At 53.4% G+C, this 5,000-nt stretch overlaps 1 non-coding gene across 1 annotated transcript in view; it reads right to left on the bottom strand.

The window, feature by feature from the left end:
* Positions 1-617, bottom strand: part of LOC126139206 (small subunit ribosomal RNA) — a 1,909-nt gene extending 1,292 nt beyond the window's left edge. Inside the window, exon 1 of the ribosomal RNA XR_007528640.1 lies at positions 1-617. This exon is cut by the window's left edge and continues 1,292 nt beyond it. This is a non-coding gene — a ribosomal RNA (small subunit ribosomal RNA).
* Positions 618-5,000: the final 4,383 nt, after the last annotated feature.

Genomic DNA, 5,000 nt, shown 5'->3' on the forward strand with positions numbered 1-5,000 from the left:
TACGCTATTGGAGCTGGAATTACCGCGGCTGCTGGCACCAGACTTGCCCTCCAATAGATACTCGTTAAAGGATTTAAAGTGTACTCATTCCGATTACGGGGCCTCGGATGAGTCCCGTATCGTTATTTTTCGTCACTACCTCCCCGTGCCGGGAGTGGGTAATTTGCGCGCCTGCTGCCTTCCTTGGATGTGGTAGCCGTTTCTCAGGCTCCCTCTCCGGAATCGAACCCTGATTCCCCGTTACCCGTTACAACCATGGTAGGCGCAGAACCTACCATCGACAGTTGATAAGGCAGACATTTGAAAGATGCGTCGCCGGTACGAGGACCGTGCGATCAGCCCAAAGTTATTCAGAGTCACCAAGGCAAACGGACCGGACGAGCCGACCGATTGGTTTTGATCTAATAAAAGCGTCCCTTCCATCTCTGGTCGGGACTCTGTTTGCATGTATTAGCTCTAGAATTACCACAGTTATCCAAGTAACGTGGGTACGATCTAAGGAACCATAACTGATTTAATGAGCCATTCGCGGTTTCACCTTAATGCGGCTTGTACTGAGACATGCATGGCTTAATCTTTGAGACAAGCATATGACTACTGGCAGGATCAACCAGGGAGCTGCGTCAACTAGAGCTGAGCAGCCGGCCGCCCGGGAGTGTGTCCCAGGGGCCCGCGCGAACACGCAAGCGTCCGCTCAATTATTCTGCAAACAGGAGGAGGCTGAGCTCCCCTGCACAATACACCTCGAAACCCTCTCAGGTCCCGGCGGCGCGCAGCGCCGTCCTAAGTACTTGGTCGGGTTCGAGAGAGGCGCAATCGCCCGGAGTTAGGCGAGTAGACGCTTTAGGTGCGACCACCCGTGCTCCCAACTGAGCTTGCCGCTGCCGACAGAGGCCCGGGAGCGTGCTGTCGTGGCATTGCCGGCGGGAGACAACACGCGCCACCTACGGTGACCGGCAGCTCCAACGCCAGCGCCACAGAAGGGCAAAGGCCCCACGTGGGTGCCGAAGCGAACTCTCCCAGCACAGCGCACGTGCCAACACGTCTGCACAACTGCGATACAAACCACCAGCGAGAACCGCTGGGGCGACCGAGCAGCAGACGGCGTCGCGGCGCCGAGTGCCGGGCGGCGGCGCATCCTCAACGCACACAGTCCTCAGTCGGACCAGCACACTGCAGATGTCCACCGCGCTTCGCACCGGGCCCGCGAGGACCCACTTTGGCCGCCCGGCGCCGCGCGCAGGGTGCCCCGGCGCGCAGCTGCGCCGCCTGCCGCGTCCGTCGGCCGGCGCGCCTGCCACTGGGCGCCCCCACCAGCCGGCTGTAGCGCGTGCGCCCACGCACCGCGCGGCCAGCACGCCGGGCGGCCCCCCCTCACCGGCCGGGGACGGTCCCGCCCAGCCACCGCCGCGTATCGCTTCACACACAGATTTGCCCTTACTGATTTACCTCCAGCAACAACAACCGCACCACAATGGGTTTACCAGTTGTTCATTTGCGTAACGTCACCAGCAAACGTAGACGTCCATCCCAGTTTGCAAATGCAACGATTATTGCATACCTGTCTGTTAGGTGTCACGACACACTACGTCTGCCCACATACACGCAACAAAATGTGCACGACTAGAGAACACGTGGGAGGTGGCCCCCTACGTATGCGATGTCCATTACGAGACCGACTGTCAACCAGCATCTGTACCATGTCGCAGATGTGGAACGCGGTGCACCATGCTATCACACTGTGTGAGAAGAGACGACTACGTTTGAATACACGCGCCACTACATCAACAGACGGCTCATGCTGATCGCCATCCAGGGCGTCCGTTACTCCCACACGTCTCTATGGCGTACCACACTGCAATGTAGCTGTTATGGGGAGACGGCACGTGGCTGAGTGCACAACATTTGGACCGTATGGTTCGCTGTTGTTGGGCGCAGTCGTTGTACAGTCACACATGTGCCACAGCGTATCATTCAGTACATACGGACCTATGTGCAGTACAATGTGAGGGTTAAGCTTACGACATCAGCGGACAGTGGACACAGGCCGTACCACGACGTAGACTGAGCGCTTCGACATGCGAATGCCAGTGAACAGCTGCGAAGGGCATTGAACACGCAAGCACCTGAACGACCAGCGTGCGAAGGCAGGGGGGAGGGGGGGGGCGATGTACATCCTGCAGTCGTCCACATTACAGTGTACAGCGGGAGCATGTAAAAAGTAAGCAACACTTGCGAAGTGTTGAACATGAAACGATACACAAGAGGGTGGGCGGTGCGAGTAGCGAACTATATTCAGAGGGTTGTGGTTAGACAACACTGGATTAATGTAACGTGTCATATGCCAATTACAGAGCAGGTTAAGGCACAACTTGGGTTAGGTTAAGGCACAACTTGGGTTAGGTTAAGGCACAACTTGGGTTAGGTTAAGGCACAACTTGGGTTAGGTTAAGGCACAACTTGGGTTAGGTTAAGGCACAACTTGGGTTAGGTTAAGGCACAACTTGGGTTAGGTTAAGGCACAACTTGGGTTAGGTTAAGGCACAACTTGGGTTAGGTTAAGGCACAACTTGGGTTAGGTTAAGGCACAACTTGGGTTAGGTTAAGGCACAACTTGGGTTAGGTTAAGGCACAACTTGGGTTAGGTTAAGGCACAACTTGGGTTAGGTTAAGGCACAACTTGGGTTAGGTTAAGGCACAACGTGGGTTAGGTTAAGGCACAACGTGGGTTAGGTTAAGGCACAACGTGGGTTAGGTTAAGGCACAACGTGGGTTAGGTTAAGGCACAACGTGGGTTAGGTTAAGGCACAACGTGGGTTAGGTTAAGGCACAACGTGGGTTAGGTTAAGGCACAACGTGGGTTAGGTTAAGGCACAACGTGGGTTAGGTTAAGGCACAACGTGGGTTAGGTTAAGGCACAACGTGGGTTAGGGTAAGGCACAACTTGGGTTAGGTTAAGGCACAACTTGGGTTAGGTTAAGGCACAACTTGGGTTAGGTTAAGGCACAACTTGGGTTAGGTTAAGGCACAACTTGGGTTAGGTTAAGGCACAACTTGGGTTAGGTTAAGGCACAACTTGGGTTAGGTTAAGGCACAACTTGGGTTAGGTTAAGGCACAACTTGGGTTAGGTTAAGGCACAACTTGGGTTAGGTTAAGGCACAACTTGGGTTAGGTTAAGGCACAACTTGGGTTAGGTTAAGGCACAACTTGGGTTAGGTTAAGGCACAACTTGGGTTAGGTTAAGGCACAACTTGGGTTAGGTTAAGGCACAACTTGGGTTAGGTTAAGGCACAACTTGGGTTAGGTTAAGGCACAACTTGGGTTAGGTTAAGGCACAACTTGGGTTAGGTTAAGGCACAACTTGGGTTAGGTTAAGGCACAACTTGGGTTAGGTTAAGGCACAACTTGGGTTAGGTTAAGGCACAACTTGGGTTAGGTTAAGGCACAACTTGGGTTAGGTTAAGGCACAACTTGGGTTAGGTTAAGGCACAACTTGGGTTAGGTTAAGGCACAACTTGGGTTAGGTTAAGGCACAACTTGGGTTAGGTTAAGGCACAACTTGGGTTAGGTTAAGGCACAACTTGGGTTAGGTTAAGGCACAACGTGGGTTAGGTTAAGGCACAACGTGGGTTAGGTTAAGGCACAACGTGGGTTAGGTTAAGGCACAACGTGGGTTAGGTTAAGGCACAACGTGGGTTAGGTTAAGGCACAACGTGGGTTAGGTTAAGGCACAACGTGGGTTAGGTTAAGGCACAACGTGGGTTAGGTTAAGGCACAACGTGGGTTAGGTTAAGGCACAACGTGGGTTAGGTTAAGCACAAATTGCGTTACATTGCGGTACAAATTGCGTTACATTGCGGTACAAATTGCGTTACGAATTTGGTTAGGTTAAGGTGCAAAATGGGTTAGGTTAAGGTGCGAAATGGGTTGGATTACAGTACACAACGTGGTAAGAGCGTGTGTTGGGGGGGGGGGGGCCGAGGTTCGTTGGTAGTGATCATTGTAAGTGAATGTCGGAGGCAGCGTCAGTATGTCACAGCAGTTATGTCTCGTCAGGATGCGCTTATGCGCTTTTCGCTCGTGACTGGAGGCGCGCCGCGTCTGTGGTTGCGGCAAGGGAGCGGCAGACCTGTGTGATTCATTCCTGCCATTGTTTCTGTGCCGTAACAGGAGGCAGTGAGGTGGTGTTGGGTGCACCCCTGTGTAGGACATGTGTGGGTGTTGGTGGCTTATCTGAGCAATTGTGGATGTCGGACGGGTGGGATATTCTATTTTAGAATTGGACCCCCTGGTGTGGTTATCATAGTGTGGATGGTGTACTGTGGCGGAGAGGATGCACCGGACGTTGGTCCATGCTGGTGCTTACATATTGTATCTGTGTCTGTTACAGGCAGAGAGTAATGTGTGATAGAGTGTCTCGCTGAGGTGTGGTTCATATTGTGTGCACAGACTTACAGCATGTATAGGGACAGCGGGAATTTGGCATATTGGATATAACTCTTCGTGAAACGCAAGATATAGGGGTGGATTGCAACGTACGAGTGCGGGAAGAGTCCGCCGTTCATCCGCTGGAGTTGCGATTTCGGCGGTTGGGGTGGGGCACGTGCGGGTGCGGGTGGAGTGATTGTCGGTTGACTACTTCGTGCGACGCAGGCACTGGCGTTCGGGTTCCTGTGGTGGACAGATGATGCAGGCTTTGTGGGTGGCGTCGGAAAATGGGTACTGTGGGACCTAGCGATGTCGTAGTCGGGGTGGCGTCTCATAGATGGCGGTATCGTCGGTGCAGCAGGTCATGTTTCGGGAGACTTGCAGATGGCGGTATTTAGTTTTCGTGTTGCGCGCGACATGGTGGACGTAGTGTCGTCCGATTCGCGTAGATGGGGCTATTGCATGTGGTTTCGTCACATTGTCATAGATGGCGATGCTGTGGTTTGGCAGTATGGTTGGTGTAGTTCCGTTGGATTCCTGTAGATGGAGGTGTCGTTTCTGGGCCAGACGG

The sequence above is a fragment of the Schistocerca cancellata genome, unplaced genomic scaffold (assembly GCF_023864275.1).
Source record: "Schistocerca cancellata isolate TAMUIC-IGC-003103 unplaced genomic scaffold, iqSchCanc2.1 HiC_scaffold_681, whole genome shotgun sequence".
NCBI classification, from domain to species: Eukaryota; Metazoa; Arthropoda; class Insecta; order Orthoptera; family Acrididae; genus Schistocerca; species Schistocerca cancellata.